This window comes from Bidens hawaiensis, unplaced genomic scaffold (genome assembly GCF_021521415.1).
Source record: "Bidens hawaiensis isolate Kalapana, Puna unplaced genomic scaffold, B.hawaiensis_p1.1 tig00015212_1, whole genome shotgun sequence".
NCBI lineage: Eukaryota > Viridiplantae > Streptophyta > Magnoliopsida > Asterales > Asteraceae > Bidens > Bidens hawaiensis.
This window is the reverse complement of record NW_027492353.1, coordinates 546,210-565,926: the sequence shown is the minus strand read 5'-3', so window position 1 is coordinate 565,926 and position 19,717 is coordinate 546,210. Positions and strand designations below refer to the sequence as shown.

Genomic DNA, 19,717 nt, shown 5'->3' with positions numbered 1-19,717 from the left:
CATAAAATTTGTCAAATCATCTGGGATGGAGAATTCATCAAATTCTACCAACCTAGGATTTTTCCAAAATAAAAAGGGATTTACATCTGCTGGTACTAAGAAAGTGGCTTTTGAAGATTCTAAGTCTCAACCCGTGCTTGCAAGTCAAACAAGTAGATCACTACATAAGACTTTAAACTCGTGTTTATGTTTTAAATGTGGAGAACCAGGACACGTTTCTAAAAAATTGTAAAGCAAAGATTAATGAGATCAAAGTGTCATTAAATAGTAACACTGATATGAATTTCAGATCAAAAGAAGAACAACTTGATGAAAGTGTCATAATGTATTTTGAAGTCAATCCTAGGAAAATTGTTAGGATTGAATCATTTAATGTATCAAACAAATGTGTTGACCGTGTTCAACCTATTTGTTCAAACACTAATTCGGGTAGAATATGTGATGGATACTTAAAGAAGAAAAACAAGAAACTTGTCACTTATTCTCAAGTACCGAATACAAGTGTTAAGTTATCATATTCTCCGAAAGTATCAAAGGGAGAGCCCAAGACTGAGGCCTGGCCTGCCTTTTTGAACTAATCATTTTACTTGTTTGTGCAGAGTACATCTAGGTCCGTGTCTAATTACAAATGGATATTGGATAGTGGATGTTCTCGGCATATCACCGGCAACTTGGATCTTCTGAATAACGTCAAAGATATTCAAGGGGGTTATGTTGCGTTTGCTGGTAACCATGGTGGAATGATTACGAATGAGGGAGAAGTTTCAAATGGGAAAGTGACGTTTGAAAAAGTTAATTATTGTGAAAAGGTGGATCATAATCTGTTGAGTGTGTCACAGATTTGTGATAAGAAATTTACCACTATTTTCACTGACAAGGAATGTGTCATCCTTCAACCGGGATACACGATTCCTGAAGACATGGTTGTCATGCGATCACCTCGATCAAATGATATTTATATACTTGACATGAGTTATGATGTACCAGTTTCACCCTCAGCTACTTGCTTCGTATCAAAAGCTACTGAAAAAAACTCAATTCTTTGGCATCCACGTATGGGACACATTCACTTACGAAAGATGAACTTTCTTATGTCAAACGATTTAGTGGATGGTGTGTCCCTCAATAATTTCAAGTTCAATGATCACTGCGTCGCGTGTAAGAAGGGGAAACAAAAGAAGAAATCACATCCAAGCAAGTCACTAAACACGATTGTTACTCCTCTGGAACGACTTCATATGGATCTCTTCGGTCCGGTGAACCGTGCCAGTATTGCTGGAGATTTTTATTGTTTAGTTGTAACGGATGATTTCTCACGTTACTCATGGGTGTTATTTATGGGATCAAAGGATCAGACTCCTGTCTTAATTCAAAATCTTATCACAATGATCGAATCACTTTACAAACTGAAAGTGTGACGAATTCGTAATGACAACGGAACTGAATTCAGGAATAATATATTGGATTTCTTTTGCATTCAGAAAGGAATTCATCGGGAATTCAGTGCACCTTATGTTCCTCAACAGAATGGTGTATCTGAAAGAAAGAATCGTCCACTGATTGAAGCTGCAAGAATGATGCTTGCTGATTCAAAGCTACCTGTTCAATTTTGGAATGAAGCTGTGATTACCGCATGCTACACACTGAATCGCGTACTAACTGTAAAGAAACTCAAGAAGACGAGTTACGAGCTTCTAAACAATCGTAAACCAAACTTAAAGTATTTGGAACCGTTCGGGTGTCCATGTACTGTTTTGAAGAGAGAGGCTGGAAAGTTTGATGAAAAATCCTTTGAGGGATATTTCTTGGGATACAGTTCTCCTAAGAAACGGGTCTTGAATATCTCTTCGGGGTGTGTGGAAGAATGGTATCACGTTGATTGCCAAAGTTATACCACTTCACCAACTGGTACTGGTCCCGACTGGATGTTTGATTACGATGGATTATTTAATTCGTTTACTTTAATGGTCGAAGAAGTTCCTGAAGATCTCATTAGATCTTATTTGGAGGAACAATGTCTTCCGAATCCAAGGTGTTCTTCAGTTAATGTAAATGACTCTCTAACGTATCAGAAACGTCGAATGAAGTTTCTGAATCTTCCGATGATGCTGAGTTTGTTGATTCATCGTCTGTTATGTTAGATGAAGCTCCAGAGACAACTGAGCCAATTCTAATTAGTGATGATTCACCGACTGTCTCTTTAAACTCAGCAAAGGAAAATATTACCAATTTGGGTAATAATGTATCTGTCCTTGCCAATCCTTCCTTAAGGATTCATTCGAGTCATCCGCAGGAATAGATAATTGGTGATGTGAACGATGGGGTTCGCCCAAGACACCAATTGGCCAACGTATGTGATGATCAAGTTGATCGTAATGTATCTTCTACCGAGGATTCAATAGTTTATGCTTATGCGGATTTTCACTCTTTGGGTATTCTCAGTATCGCACAATACACTTGCTTCCTATCACAGATAGAACCGACAAGTGTCGCAATGGCACTCAAGGAACCGTCTTGGGTTGAAGCTATGCAGGAGGAGCTGTAACAGTTCATACGACTCGGTGTATGGGACTTGATAGATAAACCCGATTGCGTAAAGAAGGTGATTCCAACTAAATGGGTCTTTAAGTGCAAAAACGACGACCGCGGGGTAATCGTGAGAAACCTGGCACGATTGGTCGTACTTGAATATAATCAACAAGAAGGCATAGACTACACTGAAGTATATGCTCCGGTAGCACGACTGAAGGCTATACGTATCTTTCTTGCCTATGCAGCCTATAAGAATTTTAAGGTTTATCAAATGGATGTGAAATCGGCGTTCTTAAACGGAGCTATTCATGAAGAAGTATACGTGAAGCAGCCTCCCGGTTTCGAGGATCCAGACTTTCCCGAGCGTGTTTATCGGTTAAACAAGGCTCTTTATGGTTTACATCAGGCCTCGAGAGCCTGGTACAGCACATTGGCTGACCATCTGATTGAAAGTGGGTTCAAGAGAGGGACTGTGGATTGTACATTATTCTATAAGAACATGAGTGATGATCTGCTCCTCGTCCAAATCTACGTGGACGATATTATTTTCGGTTCGACAAATGACAGCTTATGTAAAGATTTTAAGAAGACGATGCAGACAAAGTTTGAGATGAGTTCGATGGGAGAGATGAGTTTCTTTTTGGATTTGCAAGTTCACCAGTCTGACACCGGGATCTTTATTCATCAGACAAAATATGTGAACGATGTCTTAAGCCGATTCAAGATATCCGACGTCAAAATTCCCTCAACACCTCTTCCCGTGGGTCACAATTTATCACCGGATGAATTGGAGGATATCGTTGATCAAACCCTATATCGTGCTATGATTGGTTTTCTCATGTATTTGACTACATCGCGACTTGATATTATGTTTGCTGTTTGTTTGTGTGCTATGTACCAATCGAGTCCCCGAGTGACTCACCTGGAGGCAGTAAGGCGCATCTTACATTATCTGATGGGAAATCTAGACATCAGGTTATGGTACCCCAAAGACGATAAGTTCGATCTCACCGATTTTACTGATTCGGACTACGGAGGATGCAAAATCAACTTCAAGTCTACATCAGCGGGATGTCAATTCTAAGAAAACCGGCTTGTTTCCTGGCAGTGTAAGAAGCAGAAAACGGTCTCAACTTCAACAGCCGAAGCGGAGTATGTGGCGGCCTCGAGTTGCTGCTCACAGGTTCTCTGGATCCAGCAACACTTGCGGGAATACGGTTTGAAGTTTCTTACAACTCCCATTTACATTGATAATTCTGTTGCAATCTCAATCACCAAAAATCGGATTCACCATTCAAAAACCAAACATATTGAAATCCGTTATCACTTCATACGTGATTGTTTTGAAAAGAAATTAATATCAATTGATAAAATTCACATGGATTTTCAAAAGGTTGATCTTTATACCAAAGCATTTGACAAAACACGTTTTCAATATCTGCTGGGTATAAATGGTTTAAAAACTTTACAAGATATTCAAAAGCTTGGTTGTTTTTAGGGGGAGAAAAATATAAAATCTAAAAATATTGTGTTTTCGATTTGTACAGAGAAAATTGAAAAACTCCAAAAACATTTAAATATTGAAAAATTTCAAAAACAATGGAAAATGCTCCTCAAAATGAGTTTTGAAGCAAAAAGGGAAAAATTATAGTACATTGACGGGATTGATCTAGTACATGGATAAACTAGATTAAAAATTACCGTAAGGCCAGCAATATGATATGCGAAAATAGGCTTGACAGACGATATAGGAACTGATAAGATATAAACATAATAAATGCAGAACCTAGTTGAATTACATCTTGAAAGATTGATACTATATCTGATTTAAAGAAAAGTCAAAAGTCAAAATGATTAATGTGTGTGCATGCTTTCATTTTTTAAGAAAATTCTGCTTTGTTTTTCATTTTATTTTGCAAAGAAATTCAACTTTATTTTTTCTTTATTTTTATTCAAATATTGGATCATCTCATGCGCGATAAGATTATCCGACCTGAGGGTTAACATTTGGGTATTCTGCTTTATTTTCTTGGTGTTTCGTATAAAATCTTGGACTTTCTCCGCACGATAATACGGGATTATCCGAATTGAGAGTTAAGATTTTATGCAACTTCAACTTATTTTTATCTTTTTATTTTGTTGAAATGGAACCTTATCTGCGTGTAGTAATACGGATCTTAAGAGAAAATTTTGACATTCTGCTTTATTTTCTTGTTATTATTTTTGCATGAGTCACAGTTAATCAAAATTTGGAAAATCAAAGAAAAACGTACATGTGAAATTCACTATATAAGAGATAGAAATGTTATATCTGATTGATGGGGTCTACATATGGTGTTGTGCCTAATTGAACCAAATTAAAGCATATCGTAAAGTTTCCGACAAGTCTGTGAAAAGTTTAAGAGGACAATTATCTCTGCAATCATCGTTAGGTTACGTGTATAATAATCATTGAAATTGAAGTGTTACTTAGTGACATTTTCGTCAATATGATTCCCTGCTCAACTCACAAAAATATGTACTGCATTAAGTAGTTTAGTTGTTTACTATTTTTTTTATTTTTTTAAATTGAAAATTTTAGAAAATCCAAAAAGATTTTAATTCTTTTTCATTTCTGTTTTAATTTCGATTTACCAAGCTAGCAAATAATTCAAAAGAAAAAGAAAAAGATTAATCCCCAAAAGTTTTAAGTTAATCGTGCTTAACGTAACTTACAACTGGTATCAGTTGTGTTTTTAACGTAAAAATCTTCTTAAATTAAGAATTACCGATCAATGGTGATCGGGTATTTTTAATGTATGCAATTAAAACCTAAATTGGATTTAATTGAATATTTAATTCTTTGTTTAAAACCCTAAATTGTTTTTAAATATTATTTAATTCCTTAAAAAGATTTGTATCTCATTCGCTAAGGGAAACATGGTGATTCGTTAATTGGTTTAACGAATGTAAAGCCTTTCGTTATTTAAAGATTAACGAATGAGATTTCTCATTCGTTATAATGACATTCGCTTCCGTTGTGCATAACGAATGGAAGACATTCGTGTAATCATTAACGAATGGAATGACCTTAATGTACCATTCGTTAAAATTTTAACGAAGGACAATCTCATACAAATAACGTATATTCGTTAAAGTTTAACGAATGATCACTATTCGTCTAAAAGGATTGACGAATATGATTAATAAGTTAACGAATGAGGCCATTCGTTAGTTCAAAATTTGAACGAATGACCTCGGGTTGTGTGAAATTATTGGGTTTATAATTCCAATAACAGACGAATGACCTTCCATTCGCCATTTCCTATTTCACCATCAACCTAACCAAACTCTTGCACATTTTTCCTAAAATCTAATATGTGTTTATTAGACCAATTGATTAACATCAGTGATTTCTAAGGTATTGGCGATTTCATACATATGATTTGTGAAGATTTTCATTGGAGATTTAAGGGTTTATGGATTTAGTTGATATCTGCATGTTAACCGAACAGTTAGCAGCGATTAAATCACATAATTGAATCGATTATCGAGCAAATGATATACATTAGTGTAGTAAAACGCTTATCGATCTTCTTGGTTAGGAAAGATTGTTAAAACTCATAAGTTATCAATTGATTGAAACGATGATGTTCGTCGTTGTTGACTTTAATTAGTCAAAATCAAGTTAATTTTGATCTCTGTTAAGTCAATTGGTGATTCGTTAATTATATAACGAATGACTTATCAGATTCGTTAAATTTGTTAATGAATGATCATTTAAGTTGGTAACGAATGAGGTATAACGAATCAGGTTGATTCGTTACATATTTAAAACTCATTCGTATAACATTTGTTAACGAATATGTCTCATTCGTTAAAGGCAACGAATGAAAACAATTAATGTTAACGAATATGTTAAAAGGCAACGAATAAAAAAAAAATAATTAATGTTATCGAATATGTCTAATTCGTTAAAGGTAACGAATGTAAATATAATGTATAACGAATGTCTCATTTGTTTAAATATTTTAACGAATGAGATAACCCTTAGTTAATTAGTATTGAATTTTATACTAATGCTTGTTATTTTTTAACAGAAATGGCCGACGAAACCGTTCAAAATCCTGCTCCAGAGCAAACCCCGATGGTTAACCCTGCTGAAGCTGTACCTGAACATGCACCAGTACTCTTGTCTTGGAGTGAAAGTCATAACATTTGTCCATGTATAACAAGGCTAATTTATGTGAACAATACAAGTACTTGTTACATGTATTGATACACTGTCTTGGTGGACGAAGAGGTGGATTTGATGAGTTTCGAGCTATGTTGCAATCTGCTTTTGTCGCCTTGGTGTTGAATAAACCATTTAACTTCTCTGAAATGGTTTATTATCACTTGAAGGAGAATTTGACGAGCCGCCATAAGTTTTTAATGTATCCAAGATTCCTCCAGATGATAATCAATGATCTTCAACCTGAACTGATTAAAGATTAGGATGATGTGATGAAGTTAAAGCATATGGATGAGGAGACCATGAGACGTTTGAGATCGTACCGAGGTCAGAGTCTTGCAGATAGACCAAAGTTCAAGCGTTTGATTGGTCACTTGGTAAATATTGATTATATTGCACCACCTAATGATCGTTGGATTCATGAAGACACCGATTCTGAACGTGAAGGTGGTGGTGGTGGGAATGGTGGTGATGATGGTGGTGGTGGTCATGGACCACAAGCCGAGTTAAGTTATGAACAAAAGCGTAAGCGTAAAGGAAAAGAACCGATGATGGAAAAGGGGGAGAAACCCAAAAAACATCGAGTTAGAAGGGGTTCGGGTATAGAGATACCTAGTCAACCATTTGTACCATCTACTATTGTTTCTGCTTCAGTTATTCCTGCTATTACTTCTCAAGTTCAACAGAGAATTCCACGATCTCCTACTCCTACTCTCATTATAGATTTTCCTCGTTCTCCAACACCTGTGCAAATGCCTACTTCTCCAATGCCTCCAACTTTGACTTTGGCTACTACTGTGAGGCCTGATCCTCATTTTGGAGACGTATTACAAACTGTATTGGCACGGATGCCTACACCACAGCCAACTACTCCTGCTACTCCTGTTACTCCGACACCGTTGCCAAGACCTGAGCATTCCTTTATGTCATTCAGTCGTCCTCAGGGTTCTATGCAACCGGTGCATCCGAATTTCTATCATATGGCTCCCAAGCTCAATGGTTTCATATGATGAATCTGTTGCATTTACAGCACACTCAAATGCAAGCATATAGAGCTACTCATGAGTTAGCACAAAGGAATTTGCTGCGGCATATCCAGTTCACTCAATGTGAAAACAGGGAACTTCGAGCCCTGATTGCTGCTCAGGGGGAGAGATTGGATAAGCAGGATGAGATCATTCTTCAGTTGACTTGTAAAGAAGATGAGTTGAAGAAATTAAAGAACGATGAAGATGATCAAAATGGTGCAGGGGGTGGGGTAGATCAGCAACCAGGCGGAAGTTCTAATCCGTCAGCGGAAAATAAGACTGATGCGAGTGTTGGTGGTGGGTCTGGAGATAGTCAGATGCAGATTGTTCCATACAAAGACTACACGAGAGCCAAACCGATTGATGTTATTCCGGCCAATATGATTTTGTTTGTTGGTATGGGTGGAGTTGTGAACAGTATGGTGAATGCAAATGAGATCGAAGAAGGTGAATTTGTTGATCATTCATTAACAAAAGAACAAATTGCCTTGCTTCTGGATCTAAATGAAGAAGAGGTGGATATGTTGGGTAAGAGTATAGACGTGGATGTTGAAATGGAAGAAAGTACTAATACAGGCATTCCACACGGGAATGTGCCTGATTTTGATGAGGTAGAGGTAGAAGATGTTACTGCTAAGGAATATCCTGAGTTCTACGCTGACAATAACAATGACTCAGGAATTCCATTTTTCACTACAGAACACTTTGATGCAGCAGAACGTCGTTTACAGGAGGAGAAAGAGAAGTGGAATAAAGCTGCCAAGACCAGTCACTTATCGGCGAAAGAGAAAATGCGCAAACGTGCTTTGGATGGTATGTTCGAGCATAACGTAAATAAGATGAACAAGATGATCGAGACCTTTCGTTATCATGAACAAAAGGAAGTCAAATTAGCAAGGGCTCGAGCATCGGCATACCAAATGACAAAGTACAAGCCAGCAAAAGACGTAAGAGGTGATTTGGTGGCATGGCAGTTTGATTCAGATCTTAAGGTATATATAGTTAAGTGGGAGCATGGTATTTATTACTTCAAACGCCCACACGATATCTTATCTATGCCCAGGTGGGATGTGAGAACACTAGCTAATCGACCATTCGCGAATCGTGGAGATGATAAGTGGGCTAGTTGGTTCTACAAGCAGTTATTACATGAAACCCATTTCAGTTTCAAGTTCTTCAAGCCACAGGTGCCTACTCATAAGTACATTGATGAAATTGACACTCGCACAGGCTGGAGAAAGTTGATATTACAGGTAAAGCCGCCAAAGACAATGAAGAGGGTTCCTATGAAGACATTTCTTCAGAGTCTATTCACCTCGTTTAATTATTGGTACTACGACAATTATCCAGGTGAAGCGGTTATTGTATATGGTCACGGTTCTAACACGAAGACGATACGTGTGATTGACCCAATGTGGCTGGTTAACTTATCTGAGTCTGACAACGATGCGCTATTTACTAGTCAGATTAGATTTGCTAAAGTACGTGACTACGAGCTTGCTATGCAGTTTCAGAAGGTTGTTAGAGTCGGTTATGCATACAAGATTCACAGTTGCGTTGACTGGAAGACCAAGATGTTCCAGAGATAAGAGATAAAGAGCTCGAGACGAGGGGGAGTTTGTTAATACATGTTTTGTACGTCTTGATCTTTATCAGGGTTATTAATGTAATAGATTAAAGTATAGGGGTTATAATGTAATTATGGCAAAAAGGCCATTCGCTCTATTGTAAGTTACATTCGTTACTCCGTAACGAATGTAACACATTCGTCTAATTGTAAGCTCATTCGTTAACCCTGTTTAACGAATGAGATAACGAATTAGGGCCATTCGCTATCACTTAAAGTATTAACGAATAAGCATGTTTATTCGTTAAGGTATTTGTAACGAATGACCTATTCGTTAAGATAAGTTTAACGAATAGGGTCATCTTTCTATATAGACCCCTGTAATCTATTCTAATAGTAACAGTTCTGATTATTCCTTGAATCCTCTCGTTACTCTGTCCGATTGCCATCTCGATACACACACTACACCTACTAACGTATATCTATCCTAATCGTATACCTTATCAACATGAGCATCGATGTAATCACAAGATCTAGATCCGTTATATGCTCTCACATGAATAGCCTCGGTTTCATCCCGAGTTGAGAACCGAACCAAAAGCCGAACTTTCGTTTAAAAGCTTTATTGTTAACTTTTTGAATGTAAAACTTGAGTATTATTATTTATAAGTTATTTTACAAGTTCCATGGTAATTGGGTATGCGATAACCATCCTCGGTCTTATTCCGAGTCAAGGACCGAACCAAACACCGAACTAAACCGAGTTCACTCGCTTAAGACACACAAGTGTGTTTTTAGCCACCAAGACTCATATTTTTCTTCAAGATTATATTTTAAATCAATTTTAGTTAATTTCTAAACATACTTGGCATGTCGGTAACCAACTTGATCTTATAACAAGTTCAGACCGATAAAGTCATATACTCGCTTAACGAACGTTAAGGTTCTTCACAATAGAACTACATACTTGGTTAAGTCTATTTTGATTTTATTGAGTTATCTCATAACATTTATTATTTTAGGAAGTTAACTTTGAGCTTGGTCAATTATCAAGTCTCGAACCGACAAACCCGAACACTCGTTTAAACCTCGTTTTGGTATTCTTATAACCAAGGGTTTTGCAATATTGCATTTTAACCCACATTATTACTTAACATAGGTTGAGTAAAAAAAGGAAAAAAAACTAATGAATTGAATACCGAGACCCGGTTTCGAGTAAACTTATTTTACAAAATTCGTTTCTTTAATTTCTCAAATATTTACATTTTAAATCCTAAACTTTATTTATTTACTTTATTTGTCATGTATTTTATTTTAAACCCTTCCAAGACTACCTACTAACACAAGACCCGTTTAATATAGGTCTTGCTCGTTAAACTGGTCTCTCCGATTATTCACGACACTATCTTTCAAGTTACTTGTTAATGTGAGTACTTTTTCATCCCCCGTTTTCCATCTTTCGTTTTGGGGGTGGCATTGCATACTTATTCAAATTCAAATGATTTATGCTTGAGTCTTAAACCACAACACTTATTGTATATGTTTACTTAAATAAATGCTCGATATGGTGTTATATGCTTTACATGATTATATGCAAATTCTTGAATGCTAAGGCGGGTAGCCTCATCAAAGTATGATCATACGTTAATTCCGAGTATATATGGTATCCCCATATAGAAAGGTGTCGTCAATGTATTCTTATTGACGATTTCATTATTGTCGTCAATGTATTCTTATTGACGGTTCGTCAATGTATTCGTATTGACGGTTTTATTATCTAAATTGTTGCTATTATTTATTGTTTTCATATACTAGTTGTGGATTTCATACTATATACTTATTGTCCAAAACTATGAAAATTTCTCACCAAGCTTTGTGTTGACAAACTCTATTTTATGCAATGTTACAGGTTTAATGTTATCTTGATTGGATTACTTGAAGAAACTTATCATCTTGGCTTTAGGATATTAGAAAATGAAAGAACAAGTTATTTGTTTATCTATCTATTTGGCATTTTGTATGAACAATTGTTGTGTTATTTATGATTATATGGATTTAAATGAGTTGTTTAAATATTGTAACTTTATAGTGTCGTTGTGCAATGAGCAATCATGTCGCGCCTCGATGTTTCCGCCTTCATTGGTCGGGGTTTGACAGTTCATCATAAGCCTAGGCAATCTATAAAGTTTAGCCTAACATCATAAAAGCAAACAAAATGATAATAAAGGAAATCATGACGAAAATAAATAAGAACGGAAGATTAAAGGTGATAAAACCCGTGGTCTTCGTTCTTGGATGATAAACATTTCGCTGGCTGATTCCTAGCCTTCAAACCCACCAAATATTGCAATCCTAAGCTCCAGAAAACTCCAAATTCGGCTCTAGTTCACAAGGTATGCCCAGGATTAAGTTTAGGGGTGTTTAAATAGGTTTTCTGGGCCCAAAACTGATAAAAAACGAAGAAAATACGCGAAACGGGATGCCCGGCGCGCTGCGCAGCGGAATTCGGCCTCCCGGTCGCGCGGCGCTCCGGATGAGGGGGGCTGACTGGTCCGGTTCGTTTCCTGATGCGGTCCGGTTCAATTCTGATGCTCCGGTTCACCGGTTTGGCTTGTTTTAGCTCTTTTTTCGCCCTTTTTAACCATGAACAAGTCCCGGAACCTACATTATTCAATTATGTTAGTAGTATACAAATCCTAATAAAAACCGAACAAAAACTAATAAAATATTAATTAAAATATACAAGGGATTTATATATATTTAGCCTTATATCAGAGGTCCAATGAAAACAAATTGTGCGAGAATTGGGACCGATGACAACTATTTTTTAAGTTGGGACTATTATTGGCCAACTGTATTAAGCTAGGATTCAATCAATCATGCCCAGTAAAATCCCACCGACAGCAAAGCTATAAGTAGGGTCTGGGGAGGGTGGGATGTAAGCACACCGTACCTCTATCCAAATGAATAAAGAGGTGGCTTCCATAGAGACCCTCGGCTCTAAGTACATGTGTATGAAGCAAAATAAAGGAAAATAAAGCAAAATAAAGGAAATCAAAGTTTAACAGTTATATAAAAACTACTACTAATTATAATAATATTAATAATAAGATCACAGTTTAACAGCTATATAAAAGCTAATAATAATTATAATAATAATAATAATATATGTAAGGGAAATACCATTATGGTATGTGGTCTAAATAAGTTAAGTCTAAGCCCTAAGGTATTCAATTCTCTCTAAAAATCCTTAACTTTAATTCTACTTCTCCACGAATTCCTATCATCAACCATGTATTAAGCTAGGATTATGATTATTAAAATCCAATTCGCCTAAGCAAAAAGAATGTCTATTAATAATGTTGAGTCACAATAATATCAACACTACAAAACACTTCATAAGTTTGTCACACAAACCTCACCCTTGTTTTCCAAATTACATATATATCATATATATGTCTGTGTTTTTAGTTATAAAAGTTTGTTTTATTTTGAATTGACTGAGGTATATAATACATGGTCTGCCCATATTTCGAGAGAATTCACAAGACAAGAGTGGTCCTGTCTGTGGCATTGTTTGTTTGGTTGATTTCATGAGCACAGCGGCAGCAACACCAGACAAACATATATCTCTATCCACCTACATTTATCAAAATATACCCCTACACTACTAATCATTGCTTACATTTTTTGTATCTATCTACTTTTGTCTTCACCAAATTTCCTTCAAGTACTAACCAAAATAAAAGAAAACATTATTGTTCTAGTCTTCTAGATGAAACCAAAACAGTTGGCTATAAATTTGTTAGCTATTGCATTTCAAGTTTGTTAGTATTATTGTCTTTTCTTTTTATTATTATTATTATTATTATTATTAGGCAAATTAGAAATAAACAATCCCAACTTTTGTGTATTGACCGATAATAATTTCAACTTTAAAAATCACTATTAGCTGTCCCAACTTTTAACTATTTTTGTCTCAATGGAGCTCTATTAAAAAACACTTAACGTCGTTACGATTTTTCCTGAGTTTCAGACCGATATTTTAGGGCTTTTGATCGAAAGGACGATACGAGTCGACCGATGTAAAACTTATCTCGAAACGGTGATCCAAGCGACGAAACAATGTTTAAATTCGGGTGTTTGAATTTCCAATTAACAAAAATTAAATCATTTGAATCACCGTTTCGAGATACGTTTTACATTAGTCGAATCGTATTGTTCTTCCGATGAAAAGCCTAAAACATCGGTTTGAAACTCGGGGAAAAACTTAACGGCGTTAAGTGTTTTTTAACGGAGGTCCATTGAGACAAAATAGTTGAAAGTTGGGACCGCTGGTAGTGATTTTTAAAGTTGGGATTATTATCGGCCAATACACAAAATTTGAGATTATTTATTTCCAAATTGCCTTATTATTATTATTATTATTATTATTATTATTATTATTATTATTATTATTATTATTATTATTACCTAGTCAATTATACTTTTCGCTGCAAAACATTTATTCTTTAGTAAAACTTCATCTTCTTTAACAAAAAGAGGGCAAACGTACGTGGACGCGATAGTTAGCCTGCTTATTGTGGAAGACGTTTTCATGCTATGTAGGCATGTTAACGCGTGAAACACCACCCTGCTTCAAGTAAAGGCACGGTTACACGGTAAGTTACAGGCATGCTCATGCCTGTAACTTTTTGATTAACATGAACTTGTTGGCTTCCGGTCATCATTGAAGTGTATGTAAGCGGTAACTTTAAGCCTTTGCAATAAGTATTTTGGCTTTCAAAGAGTGAGTGCCTTGATTTGGATAGTCCTCCTTGGTTTGAATGTCATCTTGATGCTTGTATACTCCAAAGTTAGTTAAGTTGTAACATTGCTTAAGACTTTGTTTGTATTAAGCCAGAGTCTTTAGTCTTTTGAGTTGCATCAAGTCAAATATGGACTTTAGACTTGCTTAGTAAAACGGCTCAAAATTGGGTTTACTTGTACTTTTTAGTACTTATAAAGGGCTTTTAGTGGTCTCCAATGTAAATCACAAAATCTTTGTAAAGTTACACATTTAAAAAAAAAAGTTACACATTAAATGGTGTTAAATTAACATGAATTGTTATTCTAAATAAAAAATTGCCTAAATTAACCTTAATGAAAAGTAACACCATTAATTTACCTAAATCAAGAAGTCTAATTTTTTAACAAAAACAAAAGTCAAAACCCAGACATTTTTATCAAGGCACCAGAGCGCTCTTCATTAACCAATGCAATTTTTACGATTCATTCAGTTGTTGATTAATCAAGGCAGAACGTGGGTGTGAAGTTCTTGAGCGCTAAAAGCAATCTTCGATGCTTGTTTTATGTCGTGACATCATTGAGGTACGTATACTGGAGTAAGATTTGTTAGGGGTAAAAACCTATAAAACTCAAGTCCGGAGTTTGTAACACATCTTTTTGAAATATGATGAATTTTGCGTTATTGATAGCATCATTGTATGTCATTTTAAACTTAGTGTGGTGTCAAACATGATCAACAAAATGTGTTCAAAAGTTAGTCTTGATTTAAACTTTATAAGGAAGTGCATGACTTTGTGTGGTGAGTAGATAGATATAAATTGTTGATCAAAAGCAACCTAGGTGGGACACTTGACAACCATCAAGTGTGATTATGTTGAACAATGCAAAAATCAATATTCTTGAATGATTTATGGATTCCAAAACCAATCTTGCATCCAAGAAAAAAGCGTTTATACCATCTGTTTGTAAACTTTGCACATGGGTCATGTTAATCTTTTCTGTAACATTCCAATTTTATCAAATGTGCCCGACCTAGTGCATTTTCATATACAAATATCTTTGTTTTCTCTATACAAAGAAAATACCTTTAGGTATACAAGTAAAATTATCTAAAAAGTTGCATCTCCTTTTGCTAAATTTTATCTTTCCTTGTTGAAACAATCCAAAGCCCGAAAAAATAAAGTCTCCTCACCATGACTCCTTCACATAAAACAGTTTTTTAGGCTTCTTATTTTATTTTACTTTATATTTACAAGAAAGCTTCTTTAAAATTTTAATAAATAAAATTTCACACACATTTAGTTTTTCTAACTTTTGAAATTAATAATGCACTTTAATTATGTGATGGTAGATATTTGTTTTATTTCCATCATGGTAACATCGTGGTCTTGGGTCCCCATAATAATCATAAGAAATATATTTGAGTATCCATATATAATTAGAAGCCAAAATAAAATCGTAAGGCTAGGGTTGTCTCAAATATATCACTCTTTGATTTTGACTACTCATATGAATAATATATACGTGGAATTGTGGATGTTATTTCTTGGTGGTACCCCTATAAGTAAATTTATACGGTAAGACATACTGTTTTATATATATAAAGAAGACTATATCAGTTCATTAAAAATTTTCAATAAATTACACATTTAAACTAAGGATTTTAGAAATAATGGTTACAATTTACAAAACTAGGGGGGACTGATTTCTTTTATTGTAACATATTAAAAAAAAATGTTTGAAGCTACTCTTAATACCCAAGTGAGTCTTTTTAAGACGGAATGTCAGAATAATGATTTTGACACTCTAGACATGACACACTAAGGACACCTTCTTAGGTCGGCTATTTGAAACATATTTTGATTCTAATATACTCCTAGGCATTGGTTATTCACACACATTTAACCTACCCACACACCATATAACATGGGGTTCCATACGATCGTATAGCCCCTATACGATCGTATGTAGGGTGTGTGGATAACTAAAGGGTGTACGAATATCATATCCCTACTCCTATTAACCACCTATACATATGTGTTGCATGCTATAAAGTATAAACCTATGATATTGGTTAATTTAAAAGTAAATCGGTCAGTTTAGCCGATTGGTTTGATAATTCGACAACGTTTTGAAATTCAGAACTGACTTCTCGGTGGCTATTTGGATCAGTTTTGCTCTCCGCTTAAATCATGTGTAGTAGGGATGAGCAAAAATCGTTATGGTACCGAACCGATACCGGTACCGAAATTGGTACAAATTTGGTACCGTCGGTACCAAATCGATACCAAGGTTTTGAGTTCTGTACCGGTATTTTCCGAATTTTACCTTAAATACCGATACTGTCCCGGTACGGAACCGAACATTTTGGTACTGGTACCAAAAAAATTTGCGATTTTCGGGATTGGGATTTTCGGTACCGGTACAGTACCGAGCTCATCCCTAATGTGTAGTGGTGGAAGAGACACCCCCCCCCCCCCACCCCCAAAACACACACTCTTTTCTCTATTGGCTGTAAACATCCTTGACCCCACCTTCTTCTCTTTCAAGCGTTTTGTACGAAATGCTCGGAGACATTTTGAAGCCCGAAACATCCCAGGGTCAGTGTACCTGAGTGTTTTAGAGCTTTTTCTCACACCGCAACGTTCCATTTAGTTTGGTCTTAGAATTGGATCTATGGTGGGGAATGTTTTAAAAAAATATTTAGTTGCTGACATTTGGTTTGTCCTGGTTACTGAATGCATTTACATTTTATGGTTGTAGTCAGTTTTTTGGCCTTCCAAAATCCTTTTGGAGATTTGCTTTGCATTCAATTTTTAACCACCACAATTAGTTACCATTCAATATTCTTGATCAGTTTATTTACCACAAAGTAAACATTCCAATTAATGTGTTGGTATGTCATTATTATTTGCACCAATCACGTGGCAGAAAAGTCAATATCATTTACCAATTTGAATAAAAAATTAAGAGTACTTTGTTACACATTATTGGATATATTTGAGTTTGTTTTACTCTGAATATTTTTTTTAAAGACGATATCATATTTCATTAACAACAAGCCATACTAACAAGAAGAACGCAAATGACAGATAACCTCCTTAGCTCTGGCTTTAATCTAAACCAGGTCTAACACGTTAACCTTCTGAATAACGCTTTTGGCATTCACCTTTTTCTGCTCGAAAACAAGGTTGTTCCTAGCTTTCAAAATCATTCAATTTGTCAATTTATTATACTCGAATATGACTTTATTTTTTTCAATGGCAACCGCTGCGGTTACAAAATACAAAACAAAACAAACACACATACAGAAATAACAAGAATTTGTAAAACGGTTTGTGAATTAGATCATCCAAAACGTATTTGAATTTATGTTTTTTTGGCGCAATGCGACGTGAATATCAAAATTCAGATGTTATACATGATTTGTTTATTAATAAGTAAATACATTATACATACATTTTTTATTATTGATTTTCTGAACTGTATATGTTTTATTTTACTGTCTTATTATTATGTTTCTTCATATTAACATAAATAAATTTTTTTTTAATTCTTATAATATTTGAATTTAGTTTCAGAAAACCAAAATTCGAATAATTCAATTTGAGTAACATGAATAACCTGAAATTAATTCGATGAGCACCCCAGCCAAACCCTACTAGACAAGGATAAAAAAAACTTATTTTAATTATGACATGTTGTCATGTTGATGCACAACATATTATAATAGATGTTATCATACTATGTAAAAACCGTAAAACAATTGTGTAATTTAGCTGGTACTCATTTGAAGATGTTATTATACTATAATAGATGTTATCATATTATATATTGAACTGAACGGGTTTTTATCTCACAGCACTATCGTGTCTTCGGGCGATTGTTCACAAACGTTGGCCTTATGTGAGGGTTTTCTCCGTATCGAAAACGAGTGTATTCCGATGAGATAAATTTAACAATACCCATTTAAAAGATTCGGAGACACTTAAAAAAATTGCTAATGAGGCAAGATACTAAAAAGGATTTGCAAGTTGCAACCCATTCCTTTTATGGTGTTGCAATATGGACACTAACCAATTAGATATCAACACGTGTCCCTATGGTCCAGCTTAACCAACCACAGTGAGGGTTCGGGCCTGGTGCAGCCTTTCTGATATATGGGCAGGAGCCTCTCTCTTTTTGGAACCATTTATGTTGTAAGCTAAAATACCCTATATGTGTTGGCATTTAGTTGAATTTTGTTATTGCTGATTATTATTTGGTTGTTAACGAAATGTTAGTTTATCAATATCCATTTATTTTATTTTTATATGTTTTGTTATTAAGAGATTGTTAAGGGATAAGATGAGAAACATGGGCTTTTCCATGATTGAAAATGGTTTATAGAGTGAAAAGAGAGAAAAAATTGAAGTGACACTGATACTTATGTGGAAGAGCGAGATGCTGAAAGATTGGGGACATGAAAGATGACACATGTTGGATCTAGACTCAGTTAACGCATGCCTGAACTTTGATCAAGCCCAAAGTATCAGATAGAATGGCATATGGATCAAACATATTACATCAGGAAATCCGAAGGTCACAACAGCTCTAGACTTCGGACTCGTCATCACACGGATTAGCATGATGCAAATTCTAGCTAGTTGTGACACTGAGTTCCGAGGAGTCTGGCAATCTGGCACAAGTGAAACACACCCATTATCGAAATAGATCATGAATATTAATTGCATTAAATGTCATCGATAACTTTTTAGACGCTATAAGGATAACCTCGTCAGCAACCAGAGCAAGGGCATTCAATAATCAATACAACTAGAATTTCACCTTCGGCACAGATTCTCAACTTTCTTGTGTGTGGTGCTTTATATTGTCATAAATATTTTCAGATGCCCGTTTCAAGACCACCCGTAAAGATTTTGTATATGCCAGAAGATGGTGCCATGATGGTGTTGGGATGTATATGGTGGAAGGCTGTGGTGGACATTGGTAAATGATGGTGTTCGATAGTGGTGGTTGTTTGGTTAATATTTTGGTGGATTTCCGATTATAAGAAAATAAAAATTAAAAAAAAGTTGGATTATTATTATTATTATTATTATTATTATTATTATTATTATTATTATTATTATTATTATTTATTGAAGACTAGGATAGAGGGATATACTAGGATACATTAAATATTTTTAAGGATATGAAAACAGGGGTCTGAGCCATGAGGTGTCGGTGCATACATCACGAAGCTCATAATTCAAATATTCAATATCGTTACATGAATATATTAATTACTAATATAGTACCATTTGCAATAAGTGTGTTACTTCTTGAGTTTTCTCATTAAGATTACAAAAATCGTGTCATAATTATCAAAATACAAGATAAATCACAACGCGTTTGTTAAAGGATATGTTAGTTAAAGTTCGTTGCTATGTGACAATAACATAACGCTTTAACTAGCACATGCTAGTTAGCCCACAACACATAGTACGATATGATTTACAAATATGGTATACTTAACCTGTGTTACTAGGCTTCCATTTTATTAGTTTTCGTGTTGGTGATTCATGAGTGAATAATATAGTTCTCCCG

At 35.2% G+C, this 19,717-nt stretch overlaps 1 non-coding gene across 1 annotated transcript; it reads right to left on the bottom strand.

Annotated features, from left to right (window-relative positions):
* Positions 1-15,068: 15,068 nt before the first annotated feature.
* LOC143548688 (U6 spliceosomal RNA) lies at positions 15,069-15,169 on the bottom strand. Its single transcript, XR_013137999.1, has one exon. It is a non-coding gene; the product is annotated as a U6 spliceosomal RNA (small nuclear RNA).
* Positions 15,170-19,717: the final 4,548 nt, after the last annotated feature.